Source organism: Pelophylax lessonae, assembly GCF_965119305.1.
Source record: "Pelophylax lessonae genome assembly, chromosome: 5".
Lineage (NCBI taxonomy): Eukaryota > Metazoa > Chordata > Amphibia > Anura > Ranidae > Pelophylax > Pelophylax lessonae.
The window spans coordinates 301,324,339-301,346,334 of NC_138772.1; positions in this window are offsets into that span (position 1 = coordinate 301,324,339).

A 21,996-nucleotide genomic window follows, 5' to 3' on the forward strand; every position below is an offset into this window, starting at 1 on the left:
GCATTTCAAAAAGAAAAAAAAATGTTTCCTTCATATTTTATTTTGACATACATTGTTTAGACAGACACTGCTTTTCTAACCTGCTGTTCAAAAAGCACCAATGTAAGGGGAAAATAATTATTTTTCAGTATTTAGGGAAAAAAAAAATATTTTTTTAGTTTTTCATTCAAATGGGTTTTTTTTATTCAATAGGGGAATAAAACAACAACAGTATCCAACCTGTTAGGCGTGCGGTGTGTAGCGGCCATTTCATGCAAGCTGAGTGCATATGTGTCTGCCTAATCTGCATTTAAAAAAGAAAAAACTTTTTTCCTTCATATTTTACTGTGACTTACAGCGTTTAGACACTGCATTTCAAATCTGCTATTCAACAAGCACCCAATTAAGGGGACAATTATTTTTCAGATTTTCATTCATACGTTACAGTGCGATACACCCATTGCATACTGTTGTTGTATCCCGCTTTGCAATAAAAACCCATTTAGGGGAAAATAAATAAATTGCAGCCTAGTCTGCATATGGTACAGTGAGATACACCCATTGCATACTGTTGTATTCCGCTTTGCAATAAAAACCTATTTAGGGGATAAAAAGTTAATTGCGGCCTAGTCTGCATATGTTACAGTGAGATACACCCATTGCATACTATTGTTGTATCCCGCTTTGCAATAAAAACCTATTTAGGGGATAAAAAGTTAATTGCGGCCTAGTCTGCATATGTTACAGTGAGATACACCCATTGCATACTATTGTATTCCGCTTTGCAATAAAAACCCATTTAGGGGGAAAAAAAGGTAATTGTGGCCTAGTCTGCATATGGTACTGTGAGATACACCCGTTGGATACTGTTGTTCTATTCCGCTATTCAAAAAACACCCATTTAGGGAAAAAATATTAAATTGCGGCCTAGTCTGTATCTGTACGTGTGAGATACAACCGTTATATATACTGTTGTCCTATTCTGTTATTCAATAAACACCCATTTAGGGAAAAAATATTAAATTGCGGCCTAGTCTGCATATGTTACTGTGAGATACACCCTTTGGATACTGTTGTTCTATTCTGCTATTCAATAAACACTCATTTAAGGGACAGAAAGATATAAAATTGCGGATTAGTCTGTATCTGTACGTGTGAGATACACCCTTTGGATACTGTTGTTCTATTCTGCTATTCAATAAACACCCATTTAGGGGACAGAAAGATATTAAATTGCGGCTTAGTCTGTATCTGTATGTGTGAGATACACCCTTTGGATACTGTTGTTCTATTCTGCTATTCAATCAACACCCATTTAGAGGACAGAAAGATATTAAATTGCGGCTTAGTCTTTATCTGTACGTGTGAGATACACCCTTTGGATACTGTTGTGTTATTCTGCTATTCAATAAACACCCATTTAGGGGAAAATTAATAATTTTGCAGCGTTTGCTGATTATGTTACTGTGAGATACACCCTTTAAATTTGTTTGGTGCATCTCCTTCCACCACGGAGGATTGCAGGGCGCTTCAGTTTGCCTCCTGTTGCTAACTCCTCTTACTCTGCTTCCTCATCCTCATCCTCTACCGCCTCCGCATCTGGAGCGGTGATCATTTCCAAGGCTTTCAGGGCAGTCATTCACAAGTGGCTCCAAGGGTGGGTTCCTGCACCCACAAACACCAGGTACACAATTGTCCAGCAAGGGCACAGTTCTGGAGGATGATGAGGTGGAGGAGGAGATGGAGGAGGAGGAACCATGTTCACAGCAGGGTGGCACCCAGGTAACTGATAAGAACAGATACTACACTTGATCTTAGCCAAAAGGTCGAGAAGCAATGCTGGTGGCATTCCCACCTGACAGCTGGGGCACAGTGGAAGCACAAGGCGAAGGCAGAGGAGGAGGTCGCCAATGCAACCAGGGCACCGCCAGCACCTCATAAAGCTAAGGTTAGCATGTATAAAGAGTGGAAAAGCTTTGTTGGCACGCCACAACAACCAGGACCACCAGCTGTTTTTTTTTAAGCCCGTGGTGTGTGAACACACTCAGACTATCACCCGGTGGGTGCATAAAAAAGTGCACAGGGTATACACATGGTCCTTGACCCTGATCCCCCGGGGTGCAAGGCTCCTGACAGGGACTGTAGCACTTACACTGGCTAACCTGACCAAAATCAGGCAGCCCCGTTCTTTAGGAGGTCTGCTGAAACAGATCACCCCAAGTACTAGGTGGGGATCTCCCGAAGAGAGACCCCATGAGAGAGGGCGAACCAAGCCAGTAGGCCATATCCACCCCCTCCCAATACTTTCAGGGACAGGCCCAAGGACCTACACCCTACTAATCACGCTGTGCAAAATAAAGTGTACCGCCACAATAAAAAACACAAAACGTGAGACACACAACACATAACAGTGGGGAAAGGGATAGTGGAGAAGTGCAAGGTAAGTGACACGTTGCAATACTATGGCAGGCCCTTCGGCTAGGAATAAAAAAATACTCTGGTCCTGACTCCTGACCAAAAGGCCTGGCCCTAGAGGCAGGTGTGAAAAACGTGTGTAGGAAGTGCAGTGTCCTTGGTGCCATACTCATAGTGTTGCCATCCACCGTGAATTATGGCACCCCTGGACTGCCACTCCAGGGGCACATACACCACAGGCTTTTCTGAATCCCGGTCCCTGGCAAGACCAGTGCAGCCCCGTCCCTACCAGAAGGCCTCAGAACTTAGACAGCTTTGGGAGAGCCCGGCCCACAACCAGAGACACATACCTTTTCCAAGGCCAGACTCAACCCAGAAGGGGGAAAAAGCCCCCCCACCCCTTCAACTTCTGTGTCTCCAAATTGGGCACATGGCCTGAGCTTGTCCTTTACGCCTTGGAGGTGCTGGCCTGCCCTGCAGCCAGTGTATTAAAGCTGGGGGCTTTTTCACAGACAAGCGCAGCCGCCTGCCCAGAGCCAAGTCTCACGTTCATTAAAATGAACCAGGCATGGATCCCACAGGACTTGTCCGTACCTTGTGCAGAATAGACATGTATACCGGCCTTACCCAGCCATTGTTGTATTTTTGATCTTTCTCACTCTTTTGAGGTGTACCCTAATTTGAAAAGAAATAAAATTAAAAACAAAAACCAGTGTTGGCTACCTCGTCCTCCTCCACCGCCGCTTCCACCTACACCGCCACATCCACCGCCACCTCAACCTCCTACTCCATATGGGCCTCGTCCTCCTCCTCCACCGCTGCCGCCGCTTCCACCTACACAGCCATATCCTCCGCCACCTCAACCTCCTACTCCATATGGGCCTCGCCCTCCTCCTACATCATTCAATATGATTATTTTTTATTTTTCTGTTTTTTATGTTATTTTAAGTTATTTCCCTATCCACATTTGTTTGCAAAGCACTTGCCATGCTCTTAAGATGATTTTGCTGCAATTTTCAGCCCTCCAGCCATTTCCATGTTTGTTTTAGAGCCAATTTAGCGCTCGAAAGTTTGGGGGTTCAGGATCGTGGTAAAGTTCGGGTTAATGTCCGGGTCACGAAGCCGGACATTTTTTTTCATGTTCGTCCGGACCCGCCGAACCCGGACAGCCAGGTGTTCGCTCAACTCTACTCCCAAACTATAAGTGACAGGGACACAAAACTTGGGGAGCACCGAGAGGGGACCCAGGACTACAACATATCCATACATATTAAAAGTGGGGTATGCCTGTAAACTACACTAACTGCACTAAACCAACTCAACACACTATTCACTAACTACCTTCCTAATGTCTATTGTACCACACTATATTTGGCTGCCATGTAAGCAGCAGCCTTATATAGTGTGAGACGTGGACTTAGCCCTTAAGCTGTGATTGGCTAAAGACACCCTGCTTTTGACCAATCATGGCTCTGATAGGACATTGTAGCTGATGTTCGAGTCGAACTTATGTTTGACTCAAACACAGAGCCCATGCCTACTGACAGGTAAGAATGGTGGGAAGTGAGAGAGGGCATCAGTTCCTCCTCGAGATTTAGAGTCTAAGGAAGCAGCATCTGGGAGATCCATGCATGTGGCTCTCCCTTGCTGAGCTGGGTAGAGAATGCTGTTATTTTCCATGGCTGGTGATCATCTTTCTACTTGCGGGATATAGCTAGGTGTTCCTCCCGGAAGTGTGAAGGTGGTAGCGGAAAAAATCTGACCCGCTGCAGACTGTACATTGCTCTATTCTTCGGTCAACTCCTGGAGCTCAGTATTCAAGCATTCATTCAGCTTGGAAGCTAGACACGCCCCCCAAATTATCTCAACTTTAATGACTACTGAACTGCCTCTTTCGGCCCTACCGAACATAAGACCTCACAGCTTAACGCGGGTCAAACACAAACTATTCCTTCAGGTGACCACAGCCACTAAGCAAACCATTGCAAAAGCCTGGAAGACTAGCTCTCTTAACATTGTGGAAACTCAAAACAGAGTCACTAAAGCTTTGATCCATGCTAAGTTGGAGGCAATTCTATTGGACAAGATTGAATATTGTACCAAATTATGGCAACCCTGGGTGTTCCATTGCCTCCCCCCCCCCCGATTTGATGACACCCTCCTGCCTTTATGACCTCTCCTTATCCTTATGCTTTGGCTCCCACCCCTAAAGACTCTGAAGAGTGTTGGTACCTCCCTATATTCGGAGTGTACCATCCCAAAAAGCCAGGTCAAATTAGAGTAGTGTTTGAGTCTAGTGCCAAATTCAAGGGTATCTCCTTGAATGATGTCCTCTTGACAGGCCCAGACCTCAACAACAAACTCCTGGGAGTGCTCTTATGCTTCCGCAAAGATTCTATTGCCTTCATAGCTGACATCCAGCAGATGTTCCATTGTTTCCTGGTCAGAGAGGAAGACAGGAACTTCCTAGGGTTCCTTTGGTTCCAAGACAATGATCCTTCCAAAGATATCTCAGAGTATCGCATGAGGGTACACATCTTTGGCAATAGCCCTTCACATGCAGTCGCTATCTACGGACTCAGACATTCCGCCCAAGAAGGTGAACTTGAGTTTGGCTCAGATGCAAGACAATTCGTAGAGAAAGACTTTTATGTGGATGACTGTTTAAAATCCTTACCTTCCAGCGAGTCTGCAATCTGTCTTCTTAAAAGAGCACAGGAAACGCTCGCTTGTTCCAATGTCAGGCTTCACAAAATTGCTTCTAACAGCAAAGAGGTAATGGAAGCTTTTCCCGCTCAAGACCATTCCAGTGATCTAAAGGACTTAGATCTGGGTACAGACTCTTTACCTGTACTGTGCAGTCTAGGTCTACTTTGGGATTTGAAGTCTGATTCCTTTACCTTCCAAGTAAATGGAGAGGAAAGACCCTTCACTCGCAGAGGTGTCTTGTCTACAATCAATAGCCTGTACGATCCATTAGGATTTGCGGCATCTGTTACAAATCAAGGTAAAGCCTTACTTAGAGACTTGATTCATGAAACATCCGACTGGGATGCCCCACTACCCCTTGATAAGAGGAACTCTTGGGTAGAGTGGAGGGACTCTCTATCAGTCTTATCTGATCTCCATGTTTCACGCCCATATGCTCCCGTACCTTCTACAAAGACACAGAGCCAAACCCTTTGCATATTCTGTGATGCTTCTGTCAAGGCAATAGCTGCTGTGGCCTACTTAAGATCTGTTGACACTACAGCACGATGCCACGTAGGATTCGTCATGGGCAAGGCAAAGCTTGCTCCACACCATGAGCACACTATACCTGATCTATAACTTTGTGCTGCAGTACTAGCTGTTGAACTAGCAGAACTATTAACCTTAGAGATGGATATTGACCTCAAGGATATTCAGCTCTACACAGACAGCAAGGTAGTGCTAGGCTACATCTACAATGAGACCAGATGTTTCTATGTTTACGTTAACAACAGGGTGTTGAGGAATAGGAGATCCACTAGTCCAACACAATGGCGCTACATGAAGGAGTGTGCTACTACATTTTGTATAATATAATTGCTAATTGCCTAAACTCCATTTCAGAGCTGCCTTAGAAGCACGTAACATATAGTTAGCACATAATGGCGTGTCAAAACTATGTTCTTTGTTTACTGGAAATGTTTCTGAATTTAGTTCCTCTTTCCTTTAAATGATCTCCGAATTGTTTTTTTGCATACATTAACCAATAGAATCGACTAATTTAGTTTGCCTCCATATAAGGAGACCACCCTAGACCCTACTAATTCAGATTACATCCATATAAGGAAATTACCCTAGACCACCCCCTTTTTCAACATATGTATAAGTGCTTGTAAGTACAATAAACTTTTGAGAATTGTTTCATCCACATGCTGATTGCATGAATTATTCCAGTGGGTGAAACTCTCTCCCGGGGATTCTGCCCTAGACAGAACCGATTTGACTGAACTATAGGTAGTCAGGGACTATCAGAGGAGGGGTTGAGCAAACAACTTCAGTACCTACTGACTATAATCCTGCAGACCATGCTACAAGAGCTTTCGCTCTATGTAACCTTAAAGACACAACATGGTTTACAGGACCTGCATTCTTGTACAATGCAGAACAGACTTTTCCCAAGAGTGACACTATTGAATTAGTAGATCCAGATTCAGATACTGACATCCGTCCTGAGATCTTGACATTTCATACTGCAACTTCAGGTTGCCAGCCTAAATCTAACAGATTTACCAGATTCTCAAAATAGAAGACACTTGCTTGAGCTATTTCTTGTCTTATTCATATAGCTCGCTCCTTTAAAGGTGACTCAAACAGCTGTGACCACATGGGATAGCACTATTGTCAAAGGATCAGTTCAGCATTAGAGCAAGAGCAGTCTCAGGATCTTATCATCCGCACTGTACAGCATGAAGCCTATGCTAAGGAGATTGACTGTATCTTGAACAGAAAACCTATCCCTAGAGACAGTGCCCTGACAAAACTTGACCCATTTCGTGATAAAAATGGACTACTCAGGGTAGGTGGTCATCTAAGACAAGCCAACCTAGAGTCAGATGAGAGAAACCCTCTAATAGTTCCTGGTCACCACCAAATTGCTTACTTGATTGTATCACATCATCACTCCCACATCAAACATCAAGGAAGACTGTTCACAGAGAGAGCTTTACGAGCTGCTGGCCTATGGAGCTAAGAGATGCGTGAGTAACATGATCTTTAAATGTGTTATTTGTCGTAAACTTTGTGGGATGTTACAAACACAAAAAATGGCCAACCTTCCAGCTGACAGACTTGATCCAGACCCTCCTTTCACCAATGTTGGCCTTGATGTTTTTGGCCCTTGGTCTGTTTTTTTTTTGGTTGAAAATGTATACTTTATTTGCATAAGAATATACAAAAAAACAATACTTTCTTGGGGTACATTCTCCCCTGTACTGTGACGCAACGCATAAATACACTACATTACAATACATTTCCGATCATACAAATAAATACATACAAAATACATTCATTCTGCGGTATGGTGCCTGATGTGTTGCGCGGAGTAAGGATACCCCCTGCCATCACATCATGCATGACACCGCAATACCCCTAAAGCATGAACTAGAAATTGTATACTTGCAACTATCAAGTAATATTTACATTTTCAAAAAAGCAACAGGTGTGATGGGGGGTGGGAGAGAGGGGTAAGGGCAGGGGAATGAAGTCACAAGCCTGAAGCTTTATTAAATAGAAAAAGACACATAAGGGAGAGTGGGGTAAGGGGAAATCTTCAGACCTCCTCTTCCTCCAAGAGATCCATGAGGTTATTGTCTCTGAGCAGACTGTGAACCATTCTGCCACAGTCCTCAATGGACATCCTCTCCCGCTGGTGGATAATGCACTTTCTGGCACACCATAAAGCATCCTTAAAGCAAAACAACACCCACCAGGCATTGTCAATGTCCTCCTGGAAAAAAGTTCCATGGAAAAGTCCATTCAGCACACCGAAATGTGTGATGGCAGTCTGTGAAATAAAGTCTCTAAGTTCAGGTTCCAAGGCCCTCAACAGGCTCTGCTCTGTGCAAAGGGGCACTCCCAGAAAACGGGAAAAGACATTTCCTCCTGGATGATACAAAAGGGGCAGTGCCTGTATCTGCATAAGTTTCTGGCATGCATAAATGTCCTCAGTAGCAACCCCTCTTGGATTGCCATCCATGCCAAATCTTTATGCCTGTTGGTGAGTCCCTTTGAAGAAACATTCCTCCAGACAACTTTGCAAGTGGCTGAAGGGAGGCCTGGAACAGTCTCAACAATGTCCGATGCTCTGATCAACTTTTAGATAGTTTTTGGCTTCCACAAGTCGGGCTTAACTCCATGCAGTCCCTGCTCCTTGATGAACTTGAAAGTGTCCAAGTAGTACCAAGAAGTGTCCCAGTTGTAGGGAATGGAACTTTCCCATTTGTCCCATCCAAGGGACCTCCAAAGAGGAAGGAGGAAAAAACGGGACATGGAGCTGCCTCCAGAGTCCAAAGTTCTGTCCACTAAAGTCCTGCGGATGCAGTTGCAAGCAAAGAACACCCTCAGTAACTTTGCAATGTTGGGCACGCCCTTACCGCCCTTGAGGGGTTCCTTGAACATGATTGACCGCTTCACTCTGTCCATTTTGGAGCCCCAGATGAAGTGGAACACCGCCCTGGTGATGGCCTTACAGGTGTTGAACCGGGGGGGCCAGGCCTGGGCGAGGTACTGCAACACAGGGAGAATCTCGCTGAGGAGTACCAGTGTTTTCCCTTCAATGGTGAGTTCTCTGAGGCTCCATAGTCCAAATTTCTGTCTCATCTTGAACAATCTCTCCTCCCAAGACTTTAGGGCTGTGCCCTCAGCTCCAAACCAGACTCCAGGAATTTTGATGAAGTCCGTCTTGACTCTGAAAGGAATGGGTGCAGAAGAAGGCAGGAACCACTTTCCGAAGAACATGACTTCTGACTTCCCGCAGTTGACCTTTGCCCCTGAAGCTTTGCCGAAGTTTTCACAGGTCTGGACGAGCGAGTCGATGGAGCGCTGGTGAGCACAGAACACTGTTACGTCGTTCATGTAAAGTGAGCACTTGACAACCCTTCTTTCCGGTCCCGGTGCAGCGATCCCTCTGATCTCTTGGTTTCGTCGGATGCATTCGGCAAAGAGCTCTATACAGCAAACAAAAAGCAGAGGTGAGAGAGGGCAGCCTTGTCTGACCCCAGAGAGAACAGGGAAAGGGTCAGTTTTCCAGCCATTCCCCAACACCGTACTACAAATGTCATGGTACTTTACATTCACATAAGAACAAAACATTTCCCCAAGACCAAACCTGCGCAGAGCTGCCCTTGGTCTGTTGTCGCACGTCACACCAGGGGAGGACACGCAAACAACAAACGCTGGGCGGTAATATTTACCTGCATGGTTATCAGAGCAGTGCACATTGAAGTTATTGAGTTTTTGGACACTTCAAGCTTCATAAATGCCCTCAGGAGCTTCATTGCTATTCGAGGGCCCTGTAAAACACATCCGCTCGGACAGAAGCACTAACTTTGTTGGAGCAGCTAGGGAACTACATATTGCTTCTAACATGGACACCAAAGGGGTAGAGAGATACCTCAGAGACCAGGGATTCTAATGGACTTCAAACCCACCTCACTCCTCTCACATGGGTGGAGCATGGAAAAGAATGATAGGCATAGCCCACAGAATTCTAGACTCCATCTTTCTGCAAATAGGGAACCTCAAGATTTACCCATGAGAGCCTGGTAACCTTAATGGCAGAGGTCTCAGTCATCATCAATGCCAGACCTCTAACTCCAGTCTCAAATGACCCAGACTAGCCTTTTTTACTCACACAGCAGCACTCCTTACACAGAAAACTGGAGTGATCAGTGCTCCCTATGGGAATTTCACCACTAAGGACTTATACTTGCACCAGTGGAGACAGTACAAAGTCTAGCAAATACCTTCTGGGACAGGTGGAGGAAGCAATATCTTTCTACCTTACAGCCACTTACTAAATGACAAGATAATAAACCTAACCTGAAAAAGGGAGACCTTGTCCTTGTTAAAGACTGTCAGTCTCAAAGGAATGAATGGCCTTTGGGTCTCATCACTAACACCTTTCCAAGTGAGGATGGGAAGGTCAGAAAAGTTGAAGTCAGGACACAGAAATAAGGAGACAAAGTTGTTCCTCAGACCAGTTTCTGAACTAATTTTGTTGTCATCTGAGGAATAAATAGTGGTATCTGATGATACCAGGCGGGGAGTGTCATGCCTTCAGCCTAAGGAAGACATACTATTTTTGGAACTTGCAATACCGATATTGTCCACAAGATGCCACTCTTAACAAATGACTGCTGATGGACAGTATTCCATGGTACATGTTTCCTGTTTTCTCACTGGTAACCAGCTCCACCTCTTACTAAAATGTTTCCATTTTCAGACACCTAATGGAGAAGCAAGACCTGCACCTCATATTCTTGAGGAAAATTCCTGGACCCTTCTAGGAAGCATCGCTGGTATGCCTGCGAACTGTTAGCTGTATATGTGCATATGTGCATATCTTGTTTATGTTCATGTTCTTATCTGTTTATTTCTAGTTTCACCATACCAAATCCAAAATTCCAGACTCCAGGAATTTTGATGAAGTCCGTCTTGACTCTGAAAGGAATGGGTGCAGAAGAAGGCAGGAACCACTTTCCGAAGAACATGACTTCTGACTTCCCGCAGTTGACCTTTGCCCCTGAAGCTTTGCCGAAGTTTTCACAGGTCTGGACGAGCGAGTCGATGGAGCGCTGGTGAGCACAGAACACTGTTACGTCGTTCATGTAAAGTGAGCACTTGACAACCCTTCTTTCCGGTCCCGGTGCAGCGATCCCTCTGATCTCTTGGTTTCGTCGGATGCATTCGGCAAAGAGCTCTATACAGCAAACAAAAAGCAGAGGTGAGAGAGGGCAGCCTTGTCTGACCCCAGAGAGAACAGGGAAAGGGTCAGTTTTCCAGCCATTCCCCAACACCGTACTACAAATGTCATGGTACTTTACATTCACATAAGAACAAAACATTTCCCCAAGACCAAACCTGCGCAGAGCTGCCCTTGGTCTGTTGTCGCACGTCACACCAGGGGAGGACACGCAAACAACAAACGCTGGGCGGTAATATTTACCTGCATGGTTATCAGAGCAGTGCACATTGAAGTTATTGAGTTTTTGGACACTTCAAGCTTCATAAATGCCCTCAGGAGCTTCATTGCTATTCGAGGGCCCTGTAAAACACATCCGCTCGGACAGAAGCACTAACTTTGTTGGAGCAGCTAGGGAACTACATATTGCTTCTAACATGGACACCAAAGGGGTAGAGAGATACCTCAGAGACCAGGGATTCTAATGGACTTCAAACCCACCTCACTCCTCTCACATGGGTGGAGCATGGAAAAGAATGATAGGCATAGCCCACAGAATTCTAGACTCCATCTTTCTGCAAATAGGGAACCTCAAGATTTACCCATGAGAGCCTGGTAACCTTAATGGCAGAGGTCTCAGTCATCATCAATGCCAGACCTCTAACTCCAGTCTCAAATGACCCAGACTAGCCTGTTTTACTCACACAGCAGCACTCCTTACACAGAAAACTGGAGTGATCAGTGCTCCCTATGGGAATTTCACCACTAAGGACTTATACTTGCACCAGTGGAGACAGTACAAAGTCTAGCAAATACCTTCTGGGACAGGTGGAGGAAGCAATATCTTTCTACCTTACAGCCACTTACTAAATGACAAGATAATAAACCTAACCTGAAAAAGGGAGACCTTGTCCTTGTTAAAGACTGTCAGTCTCAAAGGAATGAATGGCCTTTGGGTCTCATCACTAACACCTTTCCAAGTGAGGATGGGAAGGTCAGAAAAGTTGAAGTCAGGACACAGAAATAAGGAGACAAAGTTGTTCCTCAGACCAGTTTCTGAACTAATTTTGTTGTCATCTGAGGAATAAATAGTGGTATCTGATGATACCAGGCGGGGAGTGTCATGCCTTCAGCCTAAGGAAGACATACTATTTTTGGAACTTGAAATACCGATATTGTCCACAAGATGCCACTCTTAACAAATGACTGCTGATGGACAGTATTCCATGGTACATGTTTCCTGTTTTCTCACTGGTAACCAGCTCCACCTCTTACTAAAATGTTTCCATTTTCAGACACCTAATGGAGAAGCAAGACCTGCACCTCATATTCTTGAGGAAAATTCCTGGACCCTTCTAGGAAGCATCGCTGGTATGCCTGCGAACTGTTAGCTGTATATGTGCATATGTGCATATCTTGTTTATGTTCATGTTCTTATCTGTTTATTTCTAGTTTCACCATACCAAATCCTATTCTCATATTCATCCTATCTGATATTCATCCTACCATATACGCGCCTGTATATCCTATTTTCATGTGACCACCATTCTTCCATCGCAATAAAGCCTAAAGTTACAAACAGACTGGTTATTTTAGGATTGAAGGTTTAACTGTATGTTGGGCTACATACACGCCAAAGGGCATACATGTAGTGAGAACAGAACAACTTGTTTCTATCTCTTTTGCTCTTTCACTTTGCCTAACCAAGATTCTGGTCGAGACATTCTAATAAGATTCTGTTAAGATTTTTTTGAGACATTTGAATACAGAGTGTAAGCCACACTTACTTTAGGCATCACAGCATGTGCACGGTTCCTGGATCCCTTGGCGCCTACTATTGTAGAGTACTAGGTGTACTCCGGACAAAACCCTAGAGGCCTTAACAATGGGTTCCTTAACCCAAGGCTTGTCACATTTTGCCTTATTTGCTAACCACTTTGTGGGTGATGAATTACACCCCTAATTTTATTCTGTTTACATTTTTGGCTGTTGTCATTTTGGTGCATTTATATGAATAAACAATTTGAACAAGAATCCAACCTTCACTCTCAAGGACTAAGTCTTCCTTACTTTCGGTGTACATTGCCCTGGACCTGTACATCACTCCTTCGGAAACATATTGGTTAGTATAAAACCGCAAAGGGTTCCATGTCCGCAGAGTCCAGCGTTGACCGACCACATTGCATACAATCCCCACCAAAAATGTCCAATCCATCATAGCATCCCAGTTGTTAGAATTGATGCTGCTTACCGAATTTGATCCCTCTGGAATCAGTTGAGAACCTGATACTACAATGCAGAGAACTGCACTTCAATGACATCACCTTACAAACACTGGTGAAATAACCGAGGAGCTTCCTGAATAGGAAGGGTTATATAGGAGAAATTCTTGTCTGTTTTTTCCAGGGTCCAATTACCTATAGGTGGTACATAACCCAGGTAGTCATGTTTTATAGCATGCTCTTGTGTCTCACAATGTATGGAAAAGAAATATCATTCTTTGCATGACAGATATCTTACCCTCTTAATGGTGACAGCACACAAATATGCGGCCTCTCGGTGGGTGGTCCTTGGTACCTAGTGGCCGCATATTTGCGTGCAATAATGCAAAAACAGCTGTGCACCCTGCATGCCCCCAACACGGTTACTGGCGGCTAACGGAAAGCCTTTCCAATCATGTGACAGCCAATCACAAGACAACCTGTCACATGATCATAAACCCTGCCCCGCCTCCCAGCATCTGAAATTCCTTAAAGGGCCAGGCAGTGTCGGAGCCAAGGGGGCTAAATTTAAAGGTAGAATAATTTCTAATACATAAAACAATCCATGATTTTAAAAAGATTACATGAAGGATAGGAGAGTCTTCTCCAATTTTAGCCATTTTTTTAAATCTAATTGAACTAAAATTGCTGTCTTGGTCTTGTAAATATATAGGTTAAACTGCAGTTATCCTGTTTGAATTAATGCTGCCATGTAGTTGCTTTGTGAACTCAAAGCAAAGAGTACGTGCCAAAAATGACATTGCACATGACAACACAAATACAGAGGGCATATTTTTCTTTGTTTCCAAAAATTCCAAGCAAAGTGTAGCCTCACACCCAGACAAACTAATGCGTTGTGCATTTGCTTATTTATTTCAAACTCTGTAAACATAAAAATAAAGAATACATTCACGATATGTGACCAAGATATAAAACAAATTTAGTATGTGTGCAACTTCTGCCTATTACAGTTGTGTATGTTTACTAGCATCATCTATTCACGTATATACCACACTGGACTTCATACCTTCAGAAACAAAAAGTCAGCAATAGCAGCTCCTTTGCTAAGAATAGTAACTAGAGATATGCAAATTGTTCTTTTATGCTCCTATCACCAACTATGCATTAGCATGACAGCTTTATTGCACAGATACAGTGTAAATATAGGGTTATTTATTCTACTTGCGTGCATACATAAAGCTTTTTCAACCTTATTAGCTTTCATCAATGTAAGATATGGAAACAAAGACTGCTATGAGTTGGGCCCTATTGCAATATAAAATGATGTACCGTTACTGTTACGTTTATCAGCCTCTCTTCACATTAATCAAATCGAACAAATGTGATGTAATGTTGATAACCTTAACCTTTGTCAGAGACTTGTCAGAGCGATTGAGCAGTTTGAGCTGCAACAGAAGGGTGGTTACATTTCTGTATTTTCCTTACTTTATCATTTTATTTTATCAGCAGCAGTAGTTCTACAAAGAAAAACAAGGTCTATAGAGATGGGTGTATAGGGTTTTGTAAATTTAAATACAATATATACAGGATTGAATAGCAAAATTACATTTTGATAATTGACTAGACATGTAAAATATTCAACTGTACATAGTATTTAGACCAGTGATGGTGAACCTTGGCACCCCAGATGTTTTGGAACTACATTTCCTATGATGCTCAACTACACTGCAAAGTGCCTGAGCATCATGGGAAATGTAGTTCCAAAACATCTGTGGTGCCAAGGTTCGCCATCACTGATTTAGACCAATGGGCAAAATCCAGAAACATATAATGAGAAATTACCTTTTTTTCTTAAGTAAGCAAGTGCAAGCTGAAAAGGAGTGTGTGACGAGCAAAGTTATACTGTACCTGATGCAATGCTATCCAGGTATTATGTCTTTGAAAATAAATATTACCTGCTAATAAAGAGCAAATTGTATGCATTAAGTTTGACAAGGTAAACTGCATTTCAAGCTTTAAAAATCCAGGCAGACCCCTTTCTTAAGCCAGGTATGTATATACCAAAAGTCAGCCAGTTCAGCAGGAAATGGGCGACTTTCTGTATGTGTGTACTCTTCCCTGTTTGAAAAAAGCCAGTCCAATGACCTGCTTCTGTTGAATATTTATGCTGGAAAACCAGCATTTGATTAGCGCTGGCTGCCAATGGCTGCAAGTGCTAATCAGTGTATTCTGGCAGGAGGGGTTGCCCCCTGTCAGAATACAATAGCTCAGCGGGTAAGATCGTGCATCACAAATCGTTGTGTTGATGCTGGGACCTGTGAGTGTATACCCACCATTAGACAGAATGTGTAGAGGTTAACACATTGGTAGGGGTTTTATTGCTGTCTTTGTTCTGGTGACAGGGGATCAGTAATATGAATACTCTTCTAGAGACAGAGATTGCAACAAAATACTTTTTGGTAGTGTGGAGAAATTGTGTAACTTGGGGTTATTGCTGTATTTGCATACAAGAATTTTTCAGATTGAGGTTGGTATAGTTTGCCACCATCCCTAGTTATATATAAGAATAAAAGGATTGGTCTCCTCAGTTTGGGATTTTGTGGGCAAACAGACACAAAAAGGTATAAAAATTCATTATTTTTATTCAAAAATACATAGATAAGATTCAAAATTATACATATAAATCACAGCATAAAAATGCATACATGTCATGAAACACGAGAAATGCTACCATACATGAATCAATAGTGTTACATGGAGTAAAAAACCCTTTAGCAGAGTATAAATCCTGATCCAACGCGTTTTAAACTTTTTTAGAACTAACAGTTCTGTTCTTCATCAGGGAAAGATAGATTTCAACTCTAGAGAAAAATAGAAAACACAATAAAACAGCTGCATACAAAACACAAGCATGTCCATATGTGGGTAATAGCAACATATATATGGATATGATTACCAAATTCAGACTGACCATAGAAGGGAAAAACAAACGAAAATCCCCATAAATCATTCCTCTAAGGGCAAAAACATGCGTAAGAGCCTTTTTTACTTGGGATGAGTTCCAAGTGTCTGCATCCAAGTTTTTCTGAGATAGGTAGGTCCCATGTTCTCCTGTAGGGCCGCAGGAAAAATAAGAAATATTCATCAACCGACCGGCAAAAGCACTGTAAAAAATATATATATATATGTATAGTAAAAAGAAAGACAATAGATACAGCTCAAATCACTGTGCATTGTCTTTAATGCTACAAATCTCTGGGTCACTGTTCAAAACCAGCATATAAACTGATGCATCTTAAAGAAGGAAAGGCATCAAATGCTGTTATGAATGTCACATTCAATGCATAACCTATCGATCTATCAAAGATCAACTATGCAGTAGTTGTACTTACATGGTATCCCAGAGAAAAATGATTCCAACAATGGGGGCATAGGTCCAAAGACAAAGAGTCAGTTTCTGTTGGTTAGTTGCAGTAAAAGTCAAAGGAGGTTCCAGTTAGGCCACCCCCAATCGTGTGCTGAAAGATCCCCACAAAGTGGAACACCCCTTCTGCAGGGGGGTTCCAAGAGACTGATGCCAGTCACGGACCTCGGCATCCTAAAAAAGGGCACCAACGCAGGAAAAACCGCGCTGGAGACGCCCCCACTTCAGCCAGAAGTGACGCCACATACGCGGCGCCAAACCGGAAGTGACCGGAAATGTCGGGATCAGTGGGCGCCGCAAAACCGAGGCTACCGCTGATTGCCAGACATTAACACAAAGAGGACCGATGGCCGCCAGCGCTGGTTGTCCCCCAAACCAAGGAGGGAAAAGGAGCAAATCCCCCACAAAGAACTGGACGAACACAATCACCCATCCACATCAGAACATGGAAGGGTGAAACCCCATCCAAAAAGAAAGCCAAGGAGCAGTTTAATCACTACTTGGGAATGAAAAAAACGGGGAAAAAAATAAATAATTGAGAAAAGGAACCCCCTCAAAATGGTCCAACCCAAAGATAAAAAAGAAGGGGACCAAAAAAAAAAGTCTAATTTGGCAAATGACATATCCCCTGACCTCAGCCCATGGGAATTGGGAGGGGCACTGTATAATAGGGAAATGGGGAATAATGTTGCTCCAATGGACACCACACATACGATGCCCACAGGTGGTATGCAGCTGTCATGTCAAATGAAATTGGCATACATGCAATTATGTTAACTAAGTCATAACACGCAGTAGTGTCCATCCCACATGTCAAGATAAACTCGACACATGACGTGAACACAACTGCACATATTGGGAATCAAAAAGAGATACCAGTGTGGAGGCGCTTGACGCGTAAATATGGCACCCAAGTTCCCTTCCCAAAATTGGGAAGGGAAGGGGGGGGGGCCTTGGAAGTCTCTTCCTGAAAAATCAGAAGAGTGCACATCCCATCTACCACACCTGGATCTACTAAAAAAAAACAAAAAAACATTATTTAACTGCAGAATACCCATATATGCATGGGAAAACATATTTCAATACACGTGTACATACATATACATATACACAACAGTTAATTACACAACCCTGCCTATTCCCGAAAATCAGGAAAATATCATAAATTACAAGCTTACAAACAAACAAACAAACAAACAAACAAACAAACAGACAACAAAAAAAAAAAAAAAAAAGGGGAGGAGGACTAATATGTCTCTAATCAGTCTTGCCCGAGCTGAAGCCAGACAGGAAGGGTCTAAAACTCTCGGTCTCATTGAGGCCGGGAGGCGTGGTCGCTCTCAGGGTCCTAATCCAGCGTGCCTCCTTCTGCAGGAGGACCTTGTTCCAGTCGCCTCTCCTTGATGGAATGTGAGTGCGGTCCAAAACCGTGAAGTTCACAGTGGGCATGTGGTAACCATGAGTTCCAGCTACATGCCTGCCCAAGGGCAGGTAGAGGTTGCTGATCCTCATGCTCGCCAGATGTTTTCCTACCCGATCATGGAACTCCTGTTTAGTTTTGCCCACATAGAAAGAACCGCACTCACACTCCATCAAGTAGATGACTGCCCTGGTCTTGCAATTGGCGAAATGCCTTAATCTGAAAGGACTCCCATTTGGCAGAGTGAAGGTGGTTCTCTGTCGGATAAAGGGTCAACAGACGCAAGATCCACAGGGGTAGGTGCCCCAGACCCTGCAGGGGTCTCTGGGGGAGTCACCCCTATATTCGCTATGCACCAGTTGTTCCCCGATGGATCCAGCTCTGCGATGCACTACTGAAGGTTTTTCAGTGACAAATTTCGAAAGGGTGGCATCCTCCATCACGATATGCCAGTGTTTATTCAAAACTCTGAGGATCTTTTGATGTTCGTTAGAGTACCGTGTAGTTAATCTTATACTCTCTTCTTTCTTATGGACGTTGGCTCTGAAAATCAGGTCCCTTCTGTCCAATACTCTAACTTTGTTAAAAGATCTCCTGAGTGCCGACTTGGTGTATCCCCGTGCCAGGAGCCTTTGGGTGAGCTTGTCTGCTTCTATTTGGAAGTTTTCAAAGGTAGTGCAATTGCGCCTAAGTCGCAAAAACTGGCTGTAGGGGATGGACCTAAGTAGCGGCTCGGGATGAAAACTACTTGCATGGAGGATGGTATTGCCAGCAGTCTCCTTTCTGAAGAGACTGCTGGAACGTTTACCATCCTCATTTTTGCAAATGGTGAGATCCAAAAAATCTATATGATGAGTGTTGAAAACCATAGTGAAGAACAAGTTGAAATTGTTCCTATTGAGGTGTTTCAAAAATTCTCTCAACAAGGCGGGGGACTCATCCCAACACCAAAAACACATCATCAATGTATCTCTGCCACATAAGGATGTGGCAGGTATACATAGCAAGGCCCTCATCTGAAAAGAGGAAGTGCTCCCACTCCCCCAGGTACAGGTTGGCGTAGGTGGGGGCACAGCACGTACCCATGGCCACCCCCTGCGCCTGGAGGTAGTGGGAGCCCCCAAATGAGAAGATGTTGTGTTTGAGAATAAAGTCCAACATGGTGAGCATGAAGTTGTTGAACGCCCAGTCCTCCCGGCTGCTTTGATTGATAACCCGAGCCACCGCCTGAATCCCCAAATCGTGCGGAATACTATTGTATAAGGACTCCACATCGATGGAGACCAGGACGGCGGACTCGGGAATCTGGAGGTTTTCTATAGCTTGAAGCAAATGTAAAGTATCCCACGTATAAGAGGGCAGGCTAACAACATACGGACGTAAATAATGGTCCAGTACTTCGCTCATGCCCTCCGAGATACTCCCATTGCCTGATATAATAGGCCTTCCTGGTGGACTACTCAAACTTTTGTGCACTTTGGGCAAAGCATACATCGTGGGGAGCTTTGGGTATCTGGTACGTGCAAAGTCCCATATTTCTTTGGAGATAACTCCCTGTATCCCCGCCTCATCTAACAATTCCAAGTGTGACTTGTCCACCAGGGAGGCAGGTACTCGTTTATACCATTTCTGGTCGCCCAGAATTTTTAGGCACATGTTCTCATAATCCTTATTGTCCATCAAAACAATATTGCCCCCCTTGTCAGAGGGCTTAATTGTGATGGACAGATTGTTCTGTAAGGACTTGAGAGCCTGTTGTTGGGCTATATTGAGATTCCCCTGAGATTCTTCCTTTGCCATATTCTCTATTTCCCGAGTGGTCTGTCTAACGAACAAGGCCAAGGCTGGATTGGTGTTAAACGATGGGAATTTGGCTGAGCTTCTTCGGAAGTTGGTAAGGTTGGACGTATCTGATGTCTCCATAGGTGGCTTTGGATCCCCACTGTCTTCCTCCTCTTCATCAGAGGAGCTATCAAAGCCACCCTCCATCAATAGGAGGTTGAGATCCCTCAATTCAGGACTTGGAGTCTCAGGCTTGGAGTACATGCTTTTGAACAAAAGGCGCCGTGCAAATAGGTGCACATCTTTTACTAGCTCAAATCTATCAACTGGGCGTGCAGGGCAAAAGGACAGGCCCAAAGACAGCACCTCCCTTTCCTCTGGGGTGAGGACATGAGGATAGATTAATAATACTCAAGTTTGGGGTGGTGCTAACGATGTTGTTTGTGGGCTCTGTATCATATAAGTGGCAATTCCTTTCTGGGTGCCTTGCTTCCCCCCTGTTGCACCCTTCTCTTGGCCTAAAAAAGGCCCATCATTCTGGTTTACAATTTTGGAAACTGCCCCCTTATTGCTGTCTTTGTTCTGGTGACAGGGGATCAGTAATATGAATACTCTTCTAGAGACAGAGATTGCAACAAAATACATTTGGTAGTGTGGAGAAATTGTGTAACTTGGGGTTATTGCTGTATTTGCATTCCTTCATTGTTGGTGTCCTGTAAACAGAAATAAAGGGGTGATCTCACCAATAGGGTTATAATTAGGGTTGAGCGGACACCTAGATGTCCGTGTTCGACGGGTTCGGCCGAACTTTAAAAAAAAGTCCGGGTCCGTGTCCCGGACTTTTACCGAACTTTTCCCGGACACCGAACCCCATTGAAGTCAATGGGGACCCGAACTTTAAGGCACTAAAATGGCTCTAAAACACCAAAGGAAAGGGCTAGAGTGCTGCAAATGGCAGCAAAACGTAATTAAGAGCATGGCAAGTGCTCTGCAAACAAATGTGGATAGGGAAATAACTTAAAACAACAAAAAAAACAGAAAAATAAAACAATGTTCTTCTTCATCTCTGAAGGACGAGGCCCATATGGAGTAGGAGGGAGGTTGAGGTGGTGGTGGATGTGGCGGTGACATAGGCGTGCGCACAGGGTGTGCTGGGTGTGCCTGGGCACACCCTAATCACCTAGGGCACATAGCATTGCCAGTGAGGAGATGGGAAAGATCTCCCTGGGACCTGCTCTGCTCTATTTCTCCTTGCCTACAGGTACATGGCCCCGATACATTACTCTCCCTGCTGGCAAACACATGCATGTGTATTTCAACTTTGGGGTGCACACCTTAATGCAATAGGCTGCGCACACCTATGGGCGGTGTAGGTGGAAGCGGCGGTGGAGGAGGACCAGGGCCGGATTAACAGCATCATGGGCTTGGTGCTGAGGATTTTGAAGGGCCTTAAGGGCCGTGCCTTGCCATGCACCCAGAGGAGGAAGGGTGCAGCCATGCATGCCTAATTCAACATGGGATGCTGTCTCTGAAGCCCATAAACACATCCATGCATCGCCAACTGTCCCTCCTTGTCCGGCCTTCACGCTGTGTGGGGAGGTTCTGAGGGTGCTGCCTGGGGAAGCGAGCATAGAAGCCAGACTTCTGTGTTTACAAGTGACAGAAGAGCGGTAACAGTGAATATGGCCAACCCGGGGCCTATATAAAAGGTAGGGGCCTGGAGCTGCAGCTCCAATAGCCCCTACATTAATCTGGCCCTGAGGAGGAGGACGAGGTAGCCAACACTGCTTCTTTTCAAAAATTTTAAATGAGGGTACACCCCAAAAGAGTGAGAAAGAGCAAAAATGGAACAATGGGTGGGTAAGGTCGGTATCCATTGCTATTCTGCATAAGGTACGGAAAAGTCCCGTGGGATCCATGCCTGGTTCATTTTAATGAACGTGAGCTTGTCCACATTGTCTCTGGACAGGCGGCTGCGCTTGTCTGTTATAACGCCCCCAGCCGTGCTAAATACCCGTTCAGATAATACACTGGCTGCAGGGCACGCCAGCACCTCCAAGGCGTAAAGGGCAAGCTCAGGCCATGTGCCCAATTTGGAGACCCAGAAGTTGAAGGGGGCAGACCCGTCATTCACTACATGTAGGCGTGTGCACACATACTGCTCCACCATGTTGGTAAAATGCTGCCTCCTGCTAAGACGTTCCATCTGAGCTGCTGGTGCTGCTGTTTGTTGTGGCGTGCTGACAAAGCTTTTCCACATTTCGGCCATGCTAACCCTGCCTTCTGAGGTGCTGGCGGTGCCCTGGTTGCGTTGGCGACCTCC